The sequence below is a fragment of the Miscanthus floridulus genome, chromosome 4, assembly GCF_019320115.1.
Source record: "Miscanthus floridulus cultivar M001 chromosome 4, ASM1932011v1, whole genome shotgun sequence".
NCBI lineage: Eukaryota > Viridiplantae > Streptophyta > Magnoliopsida > Poales > Poaceae > Miscanthus > Miscanthus floridulus.
The window spans coordinates 27,377,653-27,397,369 of record NC_089583.1 but is presented as its reverse complement, the minus strand read 5'-3'; the positions used below and the strand labels follow the sequence as shown (position 1 = coordinate 27,397,369).

Below are 19,717 nucleotides of genomic sequence, written 5' to 3'. Positions count from 1 at the left end.
TCTTTTCAATGAGGGGTTGCACGTGCACTTTTTGGTAGGGAGCGAGTGTGAAGCTGCAGACCAAGGTAGTGGCACGGGAAGGTATTGCAGGCACCCGGGAATGGTTCAAGTATATGATCCAGATCAATGTTTTCACAGTAAATTGGGTGGATTGAACTTTTTTCCAAGTTTGTGATTAAACCTGTGACTTCGCCAAACATTTGGAGCGTGTCCTTTACTGCTTGCAATTCCCCTTGATTTGGATTTAGGAAGATAGCAACATCTCGGCATAAAGAGAAGTACGTAGTTTTGCTGTAGCTAGTGGCAGCGGTGTAAGGATACCGTTCTGAGTTGCAAGATCAAGCATTTTTTGCAGTGGGTCGATGGCGACAATGAATAGCATAGGTGATAGTGGGTCACCTTGTCGCACACCCCGTTTGTGATTGAAACTACTTCCCTGACTACCATTGAGAAGAGCTCTTGAAGTGGCTGTGCCAAAAAGGACAGAAATCTATTCACGCCATCTTGGCCCAAAACCAAGAGCCTGCAGTACCTCCAGCATGTAGCTCCAATTGATGGTGTCAAAGGCCTTTTGTATGTCCAGCTTCATGAAGAGGGCTGGCATTTTCATTTTGTGAAATCTCCTCACCATGTTTTGGATGTACAGAAAGTTGTCCTGAATGCACCGGTGTTTGATGAATGCACTCTGGCATTTGGTGTAACACCCTCGGTGTTACACTGTAAATCATTCACTAAAACGTGTCATGAGCATCATGTTTATGTGTTAATACATGTGATAAAGAGTGTAGATCAATTTCTGTAACTCAAAACAATCAACAAAGTGCGAAACAAAAGTTAATTTAATAGTCATGTTATATCACTTAGGGTTTAAACCCAATTTTTATTAAGCAAAAATGCTATAGAACATATATGTGATACTTAAATAAGGTTCAAAGTGCAAACTTTGTAGATGACAATGAAATACTCGCGATCGAAAAATGATATTATTAGCTAATATTTCCACTAGCTTAGAAATCACAAATGGAAATTAAATTCAGCTCAAAAACTTAGAAATTTTCAAAGTCCGTTAACAGTTAGACACTGCTATGTTTGGCAATTTATTGTGAGAGATTGGGTTAAGCAGTAGGGTAGTAGTATGGCTTGTTTTTTTAGTCCAATATACCCTTTATGGTATAGCAAAATTGGTTTGGGGATTGGATCAACGGTTTAGTTGTGGTCGATGCTTTAAAATTCGTGCATAACACTTGCTTCGACTGCCTGGCTGAGTGTGCGCGGTCACCATCGCACGGAGCCTCAGTGTCGCTGGGCTCGGACACACGCTCGCGCACTGCCGCGCGTGGTCGGCCACGACTTCCCCGTCCTGGCTGGCCACCGCTGGCCATCTGGCCTTGTCGTGAGGTGCCGCTGTGCCCGCCGCTCACCCGCCTCGTTGTCATCCTGTGCGGTCAGTCGTGCCGCGCTGCTGCCACTACCATCGCGCCAGCTGGGCTTGGCCAAGGCCAATCGTAGCGAGCTACTTGTCCTGCTGCCCTGCTGCTCTGCCTCGCACTACCATCTTGGGTGTCGCCGTGGCCGCGCTGTGCTGCCATCGCATCCGCACGCGCTACGCTACCGTCGCGTCCACACTGCCATCACTACTCGCGTCGCAACGCTACCGCTGTCATCGTGTCCACGCTGATCCACTGCACCTCTGCACTGTTGCAGGCCCTGTGTGTCGCCTCTGCCATGCACACGTGGGTGAGCCGCCGTCACCATGCCATTTATGGCACTACGGCCATGCGGGCGACGCTGGTCGGGCGTGCACGCCCATCGATTAGCGCCAGTGCGTGGGCTTCCCGATCCCGCCGCTTGCGTCCCGCCAAGGCATGGATGAGCCGAACCCACTACCATGCCCGTCTCTCTCTTCCTCTATTTTTCGCCGCCATCGTGTTGTGTCACGGTGAAGCCAGAGAGCGAGCACCTCTCATCAATTCCTCATGCTCGCATCTCCACCTTCACGCCCACTCTCGAGATGACCCTACCCTGCTTTGATTGTGGCTCTACCGAGCTCCAATTTTGGAGCTTTGCCCATCACCGTGCCGTTAAGGCCCGTCGCTGCCCGCATCTTGGCCAGCCTTCCCCACTTCACCACGCGCTAATTCCTCTACACCACTAGCTTGCCTTGGCTCCCTCTTCATCATGCGCACGCTAGTCATAGCTCTAGTGTCGCCTCCTCACCGCTGATGTGGCAGTGCCTTTGTGGTCCGTCGTTCACCTCGCAGCGCGCACGTGGCCAGCCTCGCTCGGGTCATCTTTGACTGAGCCAGCTTCTCTGGTAAGGTCACTGGTGAGTTGTCGTTGCTCACCCACTACCCCTACCGCCTTGTTGTTGCTGTGGCTCACCTAAATGCCATCGCCATTGCCACATTGTGCTTGCCATTGTGGAGAGGTCCGTCTACGACGTCCTGGCTTGTGCAACCACTGCCCATCGTCTCACATCGACCACTATGTGAGCGTCGGCCTCGTAGATAGGTCAGCATGGGTCCCATGTGGCCGGTGTAAGCGCCAGTGCCACCGCTCGCCGTGCCGGAGCGTGCGGGGATGGCCGAGGACCTTGCTGTTGTAAAGAGGAGAAGATCCAAGGGTTTTGTTGCAAAGTAATTTTCTATAGAAATAGTAACATGTACTACAGGTTGTTTTGCTCATAGTCCAGGGGCATTTTTGCAAGAGTGCGCACGGGCCGTCTCCGCGCATGGGCCGCACCTCGCCTATGGGCCACCGCACGCTCACGCGCGCGCGTTGCGCTGCGTGGGCCGCGTTGGGCCAAATTGAGTTTATCTTTTTCGTGGAGAATAGAAATAGCTTTTTATTTTAATTCTGAGCTGAACTTTGGTAAATCATATAAAATCACGTAGGTATCCAAAAAATTGTGAAACCAATTTTGGTAGGTTCCTAAAATTGTGCTCTATCTGTTAGTGTATTTAGTTCATATATGTATTTATGATACCAGCGAGTATTAAATCATTTGTGAGTGTTTAGTATTATTTAGATTAGTATTTGTAGGAATTTTCGTGGCAAATTGGTAATAGCTTTGACCATGAAGTTTTTACAGTGGATTCATTGCATTATTATGTGCTCACAGTAAATTTTGTAGCCTTAGAATAGGGTGATAAATAGGGTAGCTAAGAACTCCTTGTTTTAGTATATGTGAAATCATAAATAAAGTAAGAAATGCATTTTTGGTTGCTAAGATAATTCTTGAATGTTTCATTCCGGTTTAGTGGAGAGGATGGGTAGCTTACCATCTTAGTCATTAGAGTTAGCTTAGTAGCTTGGTAGATGTATTGTTATTTTAAGAGTTGTTGTTCCTAAAATGCTAAGTGTTGCATCATCATTGCATGCAAGTAGAGAACGCGTTGGTGGAGTTGTTGATTGAGGGCGAGCGGGAGTACGAAGAGGTGATTGAAGAGTACAAGGAGGAGATTCTCATGCAAGAGGAGGTCCCAGAGCCGCCACTAACTGACTGAGCTGACACCACGCCTGCCCAAGGCAAGCCCCGGTGCATAACCCTTATTTTGAATAATCACTAGATATATATGTGATGTGTATTTATGTTATAGGTAGTTTATGGAAACTACATGCATAGATAACCTACCTATGAGTCCTACTAGCATAAGTCGAGTAGCTGCTATGCTTAGGCTATCGATAGCGTGAGTAACCTACCGTTACTCACAATAGGTGATTATTATTATTATCACTCTTGATAAAATGGTGAAAGGAAATGGAGACCGAGTAGGGATATGGTACGGGTATTGGTGGGTGTAAGAGGTTGTGTCCCATGGCCAATGGGGCATAGCTTGGTTACACTGTTTTCCCTATCCGTGTCGGTTAAGGACCGGCCATTGCATTGGATTCTAGTCAGGTCACAGACTTATTATCTTGAGCACATACTTGATTATGGGAGCAGGGAAGCCTTTTTGCTCTCTTGTCGTGGGTTCCGTCTCTTTTCGGACCAATTGATTGGAGGTGGGGATGGTGGAGGTCTTAGCACCATACTGAGTTCGGGACTCAGGAGTGGGGGCTTAGAGTCCAAGTTTGGATGGGGACCTCGACCCCTTGATAGGAGAGTGATGGGTTGATCCTGCTTGTGCTAGGAAAATAAGAAGGGTGTTTTGGGGTACCCACCTGGGCACAATGATTCACAAATCGCTGGGTAATCCGGTATCACTTCTCTACGATCTAGCACTATAGTAAGAACTGAAAGATGAAAGGTGGTGAAATGGATCTGATTGCTCAACACTTGCTTGAAAGTAGAATAGGTGCTTACATAGAATGGTTGGCTAATGAACTAATCATGGCTGCTAATAAAACACATACATAAGTAGTCACTACTAGTAATGCTTTTGCAAAAAGGGAACCCAGCAAACCATAAAGCTTATCATATCCTTTGGAGTTAGGAAATTATTCCCACTAGTCGGGTAAGTCTTTCGAGTACATTGTGTACTTAGGGTTTATTTACCCCTGTTGCAGGTGCAGCTTGAGGAGTAGCTATTGTGTGGAGGATTCTTCTGGTGGGCACAGACGGATCCTTGTATTCTACCGTTAGATGTTTATTGTAATTCCACTGTTTAAATTCCGTACTCTGAACTTAGTACTATAATAATATATTTCTAGGAACTCTGGTTATATAAAATGGACTAAGTATTGTAAACTTGTTCTCATTATTGGATCCTGGAGGAAAAACGTGGATTATTCGAGTTCTCCCTTGGGGTGTGCTCGACAGAATCCATTTGATGTAGCTTGCTTTCGGGGTGCTTAGTGTCTGGTGGAAGATGGGCGCCTCTGAATGTGTGTTATTTCAGGTGGTTCTACCATAGGTGGTATCAGAGCCAATAATGAGTCTACGGGTTTCATAACTCTTTTCAAAACCCAAAATTTGACCAACAAAAGTTTTGCGAAAAATAGGATGTGATGAAATTATGTAAATAAGTATAAGCCCTAGCAATATGTTCTATCTAGAATAGCGACACTGGTTTTATCTAATCAATTTTCTATAGGTACACTAACTTACGCTGCGTAAGAATCGTTTAGCAAGCGGAAAGTGAGTGTGTGATGTGCCGAGAATTTTACGAATGCCGCTATATTTTGGCTTGAGTGAACGGGTAGGCCGATGCATGCATCATGAAAAGAGAATCTTGCTTAAACTAAACTCCCCACACGTATAATTTGGATTAGTGAATTGATAGGATAATCTAAAAGAATACTTTAATAAAAGCCTTATCATTCTCTAAGTCTCTTGTTCCTAATCTGGAGGGTTGTCCTTAATGGTTAGTTCCTATCTATTTACAGATGAACCAAAGGTCTGGTCATGGGAGTACCAGTGCTGGGATGGGCCATGGTCTTGGCGAAGGCCAAGGTGAAAGTGGTCGTGGCAATGAGAACGGCAACGGGGAGAGCCACGAGGCCCCACTTCTGGCTCCTCCTCCGCCACCGCCACCTTTGATGACCCATGCAGAGATGATGGTGGAGATGCTGGCTGCTCGGCATGAGTTAGTTCGTGCCTTGGAGATGCTTGCCCAGGCCATTGGTGGCTTTGCCCACGGGAGGCCACGGTGGTAATGGCAGGAATGGGGGTGGTGCTCGTGGTCCTGAGGGGCCCTATTCTTACCAGGATTTCTTGAAGATGCACCCACCCATGTTCACGTCGACTACTGAGCCTCTAGATGTGAAGCATTGGCTTCGTATTCTAGAGCAAAAGTTTCTGCTGCTCATGTGACTGAGGAGCAGTAGGTGCGCTTTGCAACGCAACAACTATTGGGTTCTGCTAGTGCATGGTGGGACACATTCAATGCCATGCAGTCGGTGGACCACCATGTGACTTGGTAGGAGTTTACCGCTACTTTCAGAGAGTACTACATTCTTGCTGGTGTATTGAACAGGAAGTTGATGGAGTTCCTGGACCTGAAGTAAAGGGGCATGTCTGTGATGGATTACGTGAACAAGTTCAACTATCTATCATAGTATGCTGGGATCCACATTGATACTGATGAGAAAAAGAGGGTCATTTCTATCATGGCCTCTCTTGTAGTCTATAGGAGTTGTACACAGGGAACTATCAGACTTTTGGTGCTATGATAAATGCTGCTATTACCATGGAGGGACTTCAGCGTGACTCTTAGGCTAAGTGGAAGCACAAACAGGTGACTACTAGGTCTTCTAGTCACCCCTAGGCTTAGAAGGTGTAGGTTGTTAGGTGAGTGCCCTATCAGTCTTCGGGTGGGTAGTCGTTTCGCTAGTCTCAGTAGACCTACCAGGCACCTCTCGCTCAGTATCGTGCACCTACTTAGTAGGTGCAACAACAGCCTCAGGGATAGCAGGTTCCACCTCATCAAGGGTAGGGGAACAAGCCTGGTGCTTGTTTCAAGTATGGCAAGGAAGGCCACTATGCTTGGGAGTGTCCACAGAACCAACCTTCGCAGTCTTCCTAGCCTTCAGCCAACTCTCGTCTAATCAAGTGAACGATTATCAAGAAGAAGGTGCCCATAAGGCACTCTTGGCAAGTCAACTTCACTGAGGCTAAGGAGATCTTGTAGAATGAACCTGTGATGGCTAGTATATTTACCATTGATTCCCACACAGAATATGTGTTGTTTGATTCCGGTGCATCACATTCATTTATGAGCATGGGGTTTGCACAGAGGCACAATATATCTCTTATGGCTATTCCTATTGCCTATAGAATCAATACCCTGGGTGTGCAGATGTGTGTTAATACTCAGACGGACACAGTCGGATTAGTGCTAGCCACTCACACTTACCACCTCTAGTTCATGGTGCTGCCTGGGCAAGGCATCGATGTAATTCTAGTCATGAACTGGTTGCGAGTTTATGGGGTAGTCTTGAACCTTAAGCAGAGAGTTATTGAGTTACGACTTCCTTCTTTTGAGGATAGGATATCTCTTCTTATACCCTCAGACCCAGCCTTACCAGTTGTTACTCATGTTGAAGCTTCTCCTGATCTTGCCTCTATTCCTATGGTCTATGAGTTTCTAGATGTCTTTCCCAAAGATCTACCTAGGTTGCCACCAGATAGAGATGTAGAGTTTTCCATTGAGTTAGAACCTAGCACTACTCCTATTTTATGGTCCCTACTGCATTGCTCCTAAAGAATTAGCAGAAATGAAGAAGCAGTTAGAGGAATTATTGGAGAAGGGATTTATTTGTCCTAGCTCTTCACCATGGGGTTGCCCAGCTATTTTTTGAAGAAGGATGATACTCTATGGATGTGTGTGGATTACCATCCTCTTAATGCAGTAACCATTAAGAACAAGTATTCTTTACCTCGTATTGATACTTTGTTCGATCAGTTGGCTAGTGCCAAGGTGTTTTCAAAGATTGATCTTCGTTCTGGGTATCATCAAATCAAGATCCGGCCACAAGATATACCAAAGATAGCTTTCTCTACTAGATATGGGTTGTATGAATACCTAGTCATGTCTTTTGGTCTCACCAATGCTCCTGCATTCTTCATGTATCTCATGAATTTAGTCTTTATGCCAGAGTTGGATAAGTTTGTAGTGGTGTTCATTGATGATATTTTGATATACTCCAAGAACAATGAAGAGCATGCCCAACATCTTCGGATAGTAGTGACTCAATTAAGGGAACACAAGTTGTATGCCAAATTCAGCAAGTGCGAGTTTTGGTTAGATTGAGTGTAGTTTTTGGGACATGTACTGACACCTGAAGGTATCTCTGTAGACCCAAGCAAAGTGCAGGATGTGTTAAATTGGAAATCTCCCAAGTCAATGCATTAGATTCATTAGTTCCTTGGTCTTGCTAGTTATTATCAGCGCTTCATTCCTAACTTCTCCAAAATAGCCCAACCAATGACCAAGTTGCTCTAGAAAGATGTCAAGTTTGTATGGAGTCCAGCTTGTGAAGAAGCTTTCCAAACCCTAAAGGAATTTCTTACCTCTCCTCCTGTTCTTGCCCAACTAGATATTGACAAGCCATTTGATGTATATTGTGATGCCTCAAGGACTAGATTAGGATGCGTGCTTATGCAGGATGGACATGTGATAGCTTATGCTTCACGCCAGCTGAAAAAGCATGAGGTAAATTATCCCACCCATGATTTAGAGCTGGCTGCTATGGTGCATGCTCAAAAAATTTGGAGGCATTATTTGTTGGGAAATAAAGTGCATATTTATATGGATCACAAGAGCCTCAAATATATTTTCACTCAGTCCGAGCTGAACATGAGGCAATGGAGATGGCTGGAGCTAATCAAGGATTACAATTTAGAAGTTCATTATCATCCTAGAAAAGCTAATGTGGTAGCTGATGCTTTGAACCAGAAGTCGTATCAAGTTGAAGAAGCACCCTTGTCTCTCAAGCATGCTGAGGTGCTAGCCCATATTGCTCTAGTCTCGGATTTACTTGAGCAAATTATTATAGAGCAAAGGCTTGATGTTTTGGAAATCCCACATATCAAGAAGTTATTTGCCGACAAGCTTGGTCCTCATTTTAGTGTTGATGATCAAGGTGTAGTGAGGTTCAAGAACAGATTGGTTGTTCCATCAAGTGAGGAGCTTAGAAGAAAAATTTTGGATGAAGCTCACAACTCCAAGTTGTCCATCCATCCAGGAAGTAACAAGATGTACCATGATTTGCGCCACTTGTATTGGTGGTCAAATATGAAGTTGGATATCACCAAGTACGTCGTGAAATGCGACACTTGTGGAAGAGTTAAGGCAGACCATATGCGTACACCGGGAATTTTTGCAGCCCTTCACTATTCCTATTTGGAAATGGGAGGATATTTCCATGGACTTTGTTGTGGGTTTGCCCTGCACGGTAAAGGGGTATGACTCTATTTGGGTCATTGTGGATCTCCTTACTAGGTCCGCTCATTTTCTCTTGGTAGATACCATATATTCTACCAAGAAGTATGCCAAGTTGTATTTTGACTGGATTGTGATCCTACATGGAATTCCTCTTACTATCGTATCTGATAGAGGGTCAGTCTTTGTCTCTTGTTTTTTGGAGCAACTTTAGGAGTGTCTTGGTACTAGTCTCCTCTGAAGTTCAGCTTATCATTCACAAACTAACGGTCAGACAGAAAGGGTAAATTAGGTACTTGAGGATATGTTGAGAGCTTGTGCCATATCTTTTCCTGAGAAGTGGGATGAATGCTTGAACTTAGCTGAGTTTTCTTATAGCAATAGCTATCAAGAAAGCATTCGTATGACACCTTTTGAGGCCCTATATGGTAAGAAATGTAGAACACCTCTTAATTGGGTTGAGGTGGGTGATCATAGATATTTTGGGCTTGATTTTATCAAAGAAGCTTGAGAGCAAGTCAGTATTATTCAGAGCCATTTGAAAGCAGCTCAAAGTCATCAGAAAACTTATGCGGACAAGCAAAGAAGGCCCTTGCAATTTGAAGTTGGTAATCATGTGTATCTCAAGGTATCTTTTGTGAGATGTGTACATCAATTTGGTGTCCGTGGGAAGCTAGCCCCTCGCTATGTTGGACCTTACAAGATTTTGGCCCGATGTGGTTCTGTTGCCTACCGTATCTAGGTCGAGGATATTTTGTCAGCAGTACATATTGATTTCCATGTTTCCTAGTTAAAGAAATGTTTGTGGATCCCTGATGAAGCTGTGAAAATTGAAGGACTACCCCTCCTGCCTAACTTGTCTTATATTGAGCATCCTGTCAAGATCTTGGACGAAAAAGAAAGAGTGACTAGAAACAGTGTGGTGAAGTTCTACAAAGTTCAGTGGCAAAATAACTCGGAGGACAAAGCGATGTGGGAGCAAGAAAGTTATATCTTGAAGCATTATCCCCACCTTGTTTCTAGTTCACCGAGGTAACTGTTTAAATCGGAATGTATTTCTTATCTCTTTTCCCACACTAGGCACATGAGATCTCGGGGCAAGATTTTGTATAAGGGGGGTAGATTTGTAACACCCTCGGTGTTACACCATAATCATTCACTAAAATATGTCATGAGCATCATGTTTATGTGTTAATACATGTGATAAGAAGTGTAAATCAATTTCCGTAACTCAAAACGATCAACGGAAGTGCGAGACAAAAGTTAATTCAAGTCATGTTATATCACTTAGGGTTTAAAACCAATTTTTTATTAAGCAAAAATGTTATAGAACATGTATGTGATACTTAAATAAGGTTTGAAGTGCAAACTTTGTAGATGACAATGAAATACTCACGATCGAAAAATGATATTACTAGCTAATATTTCCACTAGCTTAGAAATTGTAAATGGAAATCAAATTCAGCTCAAAAATTTAGAAATTTTCGTCTGTTAACAGTTAGACACTGCTATATTTGGCAATTTATTGTGAGAGATTGGGTTAAGTAGTAGGTAGTAGTATGGCTTGTTTTTGTAGTCTAATATACCCTCTATGGTATAGCAAAAGTGGTTCGGGGATTGCATCAATGGTTTAGTCGTGGTCGATGCTTTAAAATTCGTGCACAACACTTGCTTCGGCTGCCTGGCCGAGTGTGCGTGGTCACCATCACGTAGAGCCTCGGTGTCACTAGGCTCGGACGTGCACTCGCACACTGCCGTGTGTGGTCGTCCACGACTGCCTTGTCCTAGTCGGCCACCGCTGGCTGTCTGGCCTTGCCGTGAGCTGCCACCGTGCCCACTGCTCACCTACCTCGTCATCATCCCATGCGGTCAGTCATGTCGCACTGCTACCACTACTGTCGTGCCACCTGGGCTTGGCTGAGGCCGGCCACAGTGAGCCACTGGCCCTGCGCCCTGCTGCTCTGCCTCGCACTATCGTCTTGGGTGTCGCCGCGGCCACGCTGTGCTGCCATCGGGTCCGCAAGCGCTGCGCTGCCATCGCGTCTACACTGCTGTCACTACTCGCATCATGACGCTGCCGCTACCGTCGCATCATTGTCGCATCCACGCTGATCTGCTTGCACCTCTGCGCTGTTGCCGGCCCTGTGCGTGTCGCCTCTGCCGCGCACACGTGGGTGAGCCGCCGTCGCCATGCCATTTATGGCACTATGGCCGTGTGGGCCACGCCGGTCGAGCACGCACGCCCATCGGTTAGGGCCGGCGCATGGGCTTCCTGATCCCACCGCTCGCATCCCGCCAAGGCATGGATGAGCCGAACCCACTGCCACGCCCGTCTCTCTCTCTCCCTCTATTTTCCGTCATCGTTGCGTCAGTGTCACGGTGAAGCCAGAGAGTGAACACCTCTCATCAATTCCTCATGCTCGTGTCTCCGCCTTCACGCCCCCTCTCCAAATGACCCACCCCGCTTTGATTGCGGCTCTGCCAAGCTTCAATTTTGGAGCTTTGCCCACCGCCATGCCGTTAAGGCCCGTCGCCACCCGCGTCATGGCCAGCCTTCCCCACTTCACCACACGCCAATTCCTCTGCACCACTAGCTCGCCTTGCCTCCCTCTTCGTCATACGCATGCTAGTCGTAGATCTAGTGCCACCTCCTCACTGCTGATGCGGCCGTGCCATTGCGGTCCGCTGTTCACCTTACAGCGCGCATGTGGCCAGCCTCGCTCGGGTCGTCTCCGGCTGAGCCGGCTTCTCGGTAAGGTCACTGGTGAGTTGTCGTTGTTCACCTGCTACCCCTACCACCTTGTTGTTGTTGCGGCTCACCTGAACTCTGTTGCCATAGACGCAGTGTAAACAAAAAAAAAAGAGGAAGTCATGAATATGAATTTTAATTTGGATCAAGTTCCTTATCTAGCAGAGGTTGACCGATTTTTAATGAGAGACTAAAATTTGACTTATTGATCCGTTCCTCGCATGAAAGAACAGAGATTAGTAATGCGTAGAGCTCGTCAAATACTTTTTATTTGACTACTCATGTGCTTGGATTAGAGTTTGGATCACGACCCTTTGAATTTTGGAAGATTTAAGGGAAAATAAAAAAAAAACGCTACAGTGATTACGGAGCTACAGTACCGCACGGCTACGTACCTTTGGAGTCCGACTCCTGCTCTGGTCGGCATCGTAGTCCTTTCCCCTTCCTTTTCCCCACCGTCCTGGCCAGCCCAACAGCCGCCGCCCCTTGTCTTCTAGCACGGGAGAAAAAGGGAACGAAGGGAGAAGAGGAGTAAGAGGAGACCTAGGGCTTGCGCCGCCGTTGACGTGCCGTTCTTCTCCGGAATCCAACCACGATCCTATCGCAACGACGAGGATGACCGGGAGATGAAGAAGAAAGGAGTGAATTGCCTAGGGTTTGTCGGCGTGCTTGCTGCAGTTTCTCTTGGTAAGACATCAAACCTTTATCCCCTTGTTTGGACTAAGTTCCATGGATCAAATCATTTTTTTAAGTGGAGTTTAGATGGAGTAATTCCCGAAGTTAATCTCGCCCACGTTCGGAAAACCCATCAGATTAGGCAGTTTCTGTTCATCGCTGTTTTAGGTCATTTTATTGGCCTCAATAATTTTTGCCACTATGGACAAAGTTGTAGAGGAATTCGTTATCTTTCTTTTGATGCCAAGATCACCCCCATAGCCTCCGTATTCTTGGAGATATGATCGTGTGAAATAGGCTGTTTTCCAGTGACGAGTTTCTGGACAGTTTTAGATCTAATCCATTTTTGGCCTTTTTACTAGGAAGAATTTGAACTTGGTATCTAAATGAAAGTTGTAGAGTTTTTCTTTATATTTCCATATTGTTAGATAACACGTTGTTTGGACGAGTATGTCTCCAGTTATGATTTTTATAACTTTGCTGTCCTGTTTTGACTGACAGAAAAGTTCAGTTAACTTAAGTCAATGTTTATGCTATCTTGGAGACCTCTAATGCCAAATATTATAATACCAAAGTTGTACATAAATGAGTTTTCTATCATCTGGTAGATTTAAGTAATTTATTAATGTATGGTTGTTTGTCTATGAAAAAGAGAAGGGACAGTGCTGCTGTCACAATCGGTAGCGAGATGGTAGATGTTTTAAACGGGGGTTTGGGATGCTTTAATTGTATAATTTGTTATTTGTTTCGATTGTATGATGGTGTTAGTACTGAGATGTTCTTATGAGCAGGTGGTGCACCTTCGATCGTGCTTAGCTCTCACTTTTGATCTTCGGTGAAGGCAAGTAAACGTGACGATGTGGTTCCCATGCTTTAGCTTGGTTGTTTGAATTGCCTCCACTTAATTTTTAGTATCTCGCACTAGACATTTAATCTAAATTTGAAGTTACCTTGAAGTATATGGACTTATATCTTTTGGCTTTGTTATTGAATTATGAAGTACATGAATTACTCACAATGCAATATTTGCATTTGCACTCTTCCCGTTGATATGCATTTGAGGAAACTGTAGCCAAATTGGTGCGGTAAGTACCGGTACAACAACGCGCATTGATGAGCTTTGTGGTTGCAGCCCTCACTCCCTCTTGTTGGGACGTGTGGGTAGAAGTGAAGTCATGCATTGCACTGCATCATTCACATATGCATTGCATGGCATCATTCGCATCTGCATTGCACTGCATCATTCACATATGTATTGCATGGCATCATTCACATTTGCATTGCATTGCATCATTCACCTTTGTACTTTTAATATATTTACATTACAGTTCTATGAAACAATGGATGTATCTACTATCATGTTTTAAATTTGATATTTAATCAACTATGATTTGAATAACTCAGTTAAGGCAGTTTGCTTGCTGAGGTTTTCCATAAACCTCACACGTTGTTTTCCCCTCAGGTGTTTGAGCCTGGAAGATGCATGCTTGGGAGGGAGTAGCAACACGTGTGCATGTCACCTTGGAGTCAAATAATCTGTGGGACACATGTGTTGTAATAATAATAATATGTAACCATGGTTTAGTTGGTTCAAACTATATGCTTTATGTTGGATCTGGTTTTTGGTTGGATGAGTTATGACAATTTAGTGATCAGTAAAGATATTTTATAGTTGATCTTTATGATTATTGTTGCTTCCGCATACTCTAATGTTGGGTTGTTTTCTTTGTGCTGAACTGTGGTAATTCTCCAGAAGATTTTTGTTGTTTTTTTTCTTCTAGGGGTGTTACACGCAGGGTGCCCGCCGTCATGGAGAGGTCCATTATGGTGTCCTGACCAGTGCAACCACCGCCCATCATCTCGCGTTGACCCCTAGGTGAGCGTCGACCTCGTAGATAGGTCAGCGTGGGTCTCATGTGGTCAGCGTAAGCACTAGTGCCACCGCTCGCCGCGCTAGAGCGCGTAGGGATGGCCGAGGACCTTGCCATTGTAAAGAGGAGAAGATCTAAGGGTTCCATTGCAAAGTCACTGTCTATAGAAATAGTAACGTGGACTGCGGGTTGTATTGCTCATAGTGCAGGGGCGTTTTTGCAAGAGTGACATCGCACGCGGGCTTCCTCGCCGTGGGCCGCCACGCGCTCGCGCGCACATTGTGCCTCGTGGGCCACGTTGGGCCGAAATGAGTTTTTTTTGTGGAGAATAGAAATAGCTTTTCATTTTAATTCTGAGTTGAACTTTGGTGAATCATATAAAATCATGTAGTTATCCAAAAATTGTGAAACCAATTTTGTTAGGTTCCTAAAATTGTGTTCTATCTGTTAGTGTATTTAGTTCATATATATATTTGTTGATACCAGCGGCTATTAAATCATTTGCAAGTGTTTAGTATTATTTAGATTAGTATTTGTAGGAATTTTCGTGGCAAATTGGTAATAGCTTTGACCATGAAGTTTTTACAGTTCATTCATTGTATTATTATGTGCTCACAGTAAATTTTGTAGCCTAGCCTTAGAATAGGATGATAAATATGGTAGCTAAGAACTCCTTGTTTTAGTATATGTGAAATCGTAAATAAAGTAAGAAATACATTTTTGGTTGCTAAGATAATTCTTGAATGTTTCATTCCTGTTTAGTGGAGAGGATGGGTAGCTTAGCATCTTAGTCATTAGAGTTAGCTTAGTAGCTTGGTAGATGTATTGTTATTTTAAGAGCTGCTGTTGCTAAAATGCTAAGTATTGCATCATCATTGCATGCATGTAGAGAACGCATTGGTGGAGTTCGTGACTGAGGGCGAGCAGTAGTATGAAGAGGTGATTGAAGAGTACGAGGAGGAGATCCTCATGTAGGAGGATATCCCAGAGCCACCACTGACTGACTGAGCTGACACCACGCCTACCCAAGGCAAGCCGCGGTGCATAACCCTTATTTTGAATAATCACTTGATATATATATCTGTGTGTGTGTGTGATGTGCATTTATGTTACAGGCAGTTTATGGAAACTACATGCATAGATAACCTACCTATGAGTCCTACTAGCATTGGTGGGTGTAAGAGGTTGTGTTCCACGGCCAATGGTGCATAGCTTGGTTACACTGTTTTCCCTGTCTGTGTCGGTTAAGGACCGGCCGTTGCATTAGATTCTAGTTAGGTCACAGACTTATTATCCTGATCAAAGGTCCATATGTGGTTTTGGTAATTGAGTGACAACCTAGGAGGACTAATTGTGTTTATGTGAGATACATAGGTGATTAGTCCATAGGTACATATGTGTGAGCAACATATGCCATGAAGGTGAAAATGGCTTGGAGATGTTGCAAAGCTCACACATGTGATGATGAAGGAGCTTAATGCACATGAGATATGACATTGAGTCATGTGATCAAGGTGGAGAAGATCAAGACAAGACTTGGCTTGATGGACTGGTTGCAAGCGTGAAGGGCAAGTCGGAGGCTTTAGAGCGATGGACCTCATGGCGGTGAAGCTTGAGCTAGACTTGGCTTCGATGGACGAAGACAACAGTGAAAAGCAAGTGAAGTCAAGATCGATGAACCAATATGATCACATGATGATATGAAGTGGATCATATCATTGTTGATCATGTTGGTGCATATGTTGCATCGACATTGGAGGAGATGGAATGGAATGCGCAAGGCAAAGGTATAACCTAGGGCATTTCATTTCACTGGTCATAGGTGTGTAGAGAAGTTGATGACCAGGTTTAGGATAGATGGTCGTACTATCAAGAGGGGCAAACTTATTTGCATATCGGTCATTTAGTGCCACTCGAGTGATCCAACTTTGCATCATCACTAGGATCGAGTGGTGTGGCAAGTTGAGTGACTAATCCTTTGGAAAATGTTTGTGAAAAGCTAACACACATACACATGGTGGTGCACACTTGGTGGTGTTGGCACATTTGCAAAGGAGAAGAAGTTAGAGTTGTCGTGAATCAACTTAGAGAAGAGAAAAAAGTTTTTCGGTGTACTCCGAACTATATGATGGTCCTTGGATTTGAATACTGTTTTGATCCACTGTGATTTGGATCAAGTATGCATGTGGGATGTGTAGCCCTCTGAGTAAGCTTTCCAAAATGTCCAAGATCATTGAAATCGGAGTTCGGAGCTAAGAGTTATAGCCATTTTAGCGCTGAAAGGTCTATGACCGAACGCTGGCGCGATAAACGACTGGACGCTCAGGGTCTGCGTCCGGTCAGCACCAGCGAGTCCGGTCATAGCATTTGGTCAGTGTTTTTAGCGTGTCCAGAAGGGACCGGATGCTGGGAGAGTCCGGTCAATGATGACCGGACGCGTCCGGTCGCTGAAAATGTCTCTAGAACCTCTCTGTAAGTGACCGAACGCTGGGGTCCAGCGTCCGGTCAGTACACGCTTTGTCTAGTGAAGGGGTAATGGCTATTTTAGCCCTTGGGGCTATAAAGGAGTGTGTGGCCGACTGTGGGCTGGTTGCTGAGCACCCTCACGCTTATGTGGCTTGTGTAGGAGTGCTTGGATGCCCTCTAACTCACTTGTGCTTGCAAGAGTGCGAATCAATTGCGAGTGAGTGTGATTCTAGTGCGTTGCATTGTGAGATTGCATCGAGTTGCAAGCCGGTGGTGCTTGTTACTCTTGGAGGTTGCCACCTCCTAGACGGCTTGGTGGTGGTCTCCGTCGAAGCCCGCAAGAAGCTTGTGCGGTGCTCCAGAGAAGAGCTTTGTGAGGGGCATTGTTCTCGCCCCGTAGGAGCCACAAAGAGCAACTCTAGTTGAGCGTGTCATTGAGCTACCCTCACTTTCGGGGTAGATTCTTGCGGTGCCCGACGTGCGGGCTTGGCGGGTGATGCCAATTAGCCACCGAACCACCAAGTGAGCGGTCGACACAACGGGGACGTAGCGTGTTGGCAAGCACGTGAACCTCGGGAGAAAATCACCGTGTCAACCTTGTTCTTCCCGTTGGTTTACAATCCCCTTACACAAGCTTGTGATTACTTTTATATACATTGTGCTTGTGTAGTTGCTCTTGTAATTAGTTAGCTTGTGTAGCTCACTAGTTACCTTCTTGCTTGTGTAGCATAGAAGTAGCTCCTTTGCGTGGCTAATTTGGTTTGTGTAACCTTGTTAGTCACTTTGCTTAGTTTGTGTAGCTAAGTATTTGTACTCTCTAATTTGGTATTGGTTGCCTTGTTATTGAGCATTGCTAGTGAGCTTAGTTGGCTTTATGCTTTTGCTTACTAGCATGTGTAGGAGCTCCCTCATTGCTTGAAATGCTAGTGGCATAGGTTTGTGTAACCTTGCTCCTAGAATTGGTTAGGTGAGCTCTAGTTAGCCCAGCACCTTTGTTGCTTAATTAGGATCATTGCAAGGTGCTAGAGAACATAGATAGAGGGATGCAGTCTTGGCTAGACCGATAGTTTTAATTTTACACTTATTTCGGTTAGCCGACGCGATTAAGTTTTAGGAATGACTATTCACCCCCCTCTAGTCGCCATCTTGACCCTACAAGTGGTATCGGAGCTAGGTCTCTCATTTGTGGTCTTTACTGACCCAAGAGGATGGCATCTAGTAGGCTAGATGTTGAGTGTGACTCACACATTTTTTATGGCACAAACTTTGCACAATGGAAAAATCACATGCTTGATCATTTTCGTGCAAAGGGACCTAAGTTTTGTTGGATTTCACTAGTGGTCTCACTCATGTATTGGACCATAGAAATCTCACCAATGCTCAAAGAGTTCTCTATAAACTTGATGCACATGCTTGTTGTTTTCAAATAGATGCATTGAGTTTTGATTTGATGAAACAAGTAAACTACATGGGAACCGCTCGTGAGATATGGGAGTCCATCAAGCGCACCTTCGGTGATTCCTCCACATGGGATGATGGCAAGTTCAAGAAGGAGGAGGTGCATGAGGATGTTGAGCATGACCACAACTCCATGATTGTGGAAGATTGCTCCACCTCATGGTCAAGTGATGATGATGATCAATCCACTACAAGTTCACTTGGCAAGATTGATGATGCCACAAGTGTTGCAAATGATGATGCTACCCCATGCACACTTGATGGTTATGGTGATGGATCATGCCCGGATAACATTGCTACTACAAGCTCTCCTACTTCACCACATTGCTTCATGTCACAAGGTGACACCAAGGTATCAAATAATAATGTGGTTGATCATGTTGATTCATATGATGAGCTTGTTAGTAGACTTGCTAGAATGACCATGTCTTTAGAAAATGAGAAAGCAAAAATATTGAAATTAGAAAATGAAAACTCATTTCTAAAGAACTCTTGTGAAGAACATAAGAAATTACTTGATGCTTTTAAATCTTCACATGATGAGCTAAAATTGAATCATGAGACACTTCTTGCATCTCATGATGAATTATTAGAACAACATGCTTCTCTCATTAACATGTTTACAAATAAACTTAAAAATAATGAGAGCTCATCACATGGATCAAATGATAAATCACAAATTGTTGCTAACCCTTGTGATGTAGGCAAGAAGCATGTATCCACCTCTTGTGATGATTTATTAGATATGCCATGCTCTTCACATATAGATGCTTGTTCTACTTCTATGTCTTGTGAAACTAACCTTTTGAAGGAGAACAATGAGCTCAATGAACAAGTGAAAAAATTGAGCAACAAGCTAGAGAGGTGCTACAACTCAAAAGTCACCTTTGAGCACATGTTGAAGACTCAAAGAAACTATGGTGACAAGTGTGGCCTTGGCTTCAAGAAGAAGATGACAAAGGGCAAAATAAAGAGAGAAAGAAAGATGAAGAAGATACAACAAAGAAAGCTCTCTCATACCATGTGCTACCGGTGTCATGAAGCGGGACACATTGCAAATGGTTGCCCTAATATTGGGAAGCTCAAGAAGATAAAAGAAGAAGAGAGGCCCAAGCATGTGAAGTGCTTAAAGTGCCACACTTGGGGTCACCTTACCTCAATGTGCCCAACCAAGCAATTGGTGAAGCAACTAGAAGAGCCTCAACCAAAGCCACAAGTTGAGAAAGAGAAGACACCCCAAGAGCAAATCAAGATCAACTATGAAGATGGTGGTGATTTGATGATAAAGAAGAAGAAAACTAGAAGGGGTGGAAAAGCAAGAGAAAGAGCATTGTGTCTAAGGATGAATCAAGATACAAAGAAAATGAGCAAGAACGAAGAAGAGAAAATGGAGAAGATTGCTCACATGAGATGCTATAGTTGTGACACATTGGGTCACCTAGCTTCAGGTTGTCCAAACAAGCTTGAGAAGAAGGCTCAAGCAAATAAGGAGAAGCAAGGCAATGAGAAGCACAACATGAGAAAGGAAGAAAAGGCTCAAGCAAAGAAAAAGTGCTACTCATGCCAGGAAAGGAGACACATGGCACATTCATGTCCCCAAGGTAACACTCCTAAGCCTATTTCAATTCATGATGATTCTATGCTTAGGAAAGATGGTAATGGTACCTCTATGG

General features: G+C 44.4%; 1 long non-coding RNA gene across 1 annotated transcript; it reads left to right on the top strand.

Annotated features, from left to right (window-relative positions):
- Window positions 1–12,007: 12,007 nt before the first annotated feature.
- On the top strand, window positions 12,008–13,876 carry LOC136551216 (uncharacterized). The gene is made up of 3 exons (XR_010782494.1): window positions 12,008–12,261; window positions 13,041–13,090; window positions 13,712–13,876. It is a non-coding gene; the product is annotated as an uncharacterized lncRNA (long non-coding RNA).
- The last annotated feature ends 5,841 nt before the right edge of the window (window positions 13,877–19,717 follow it).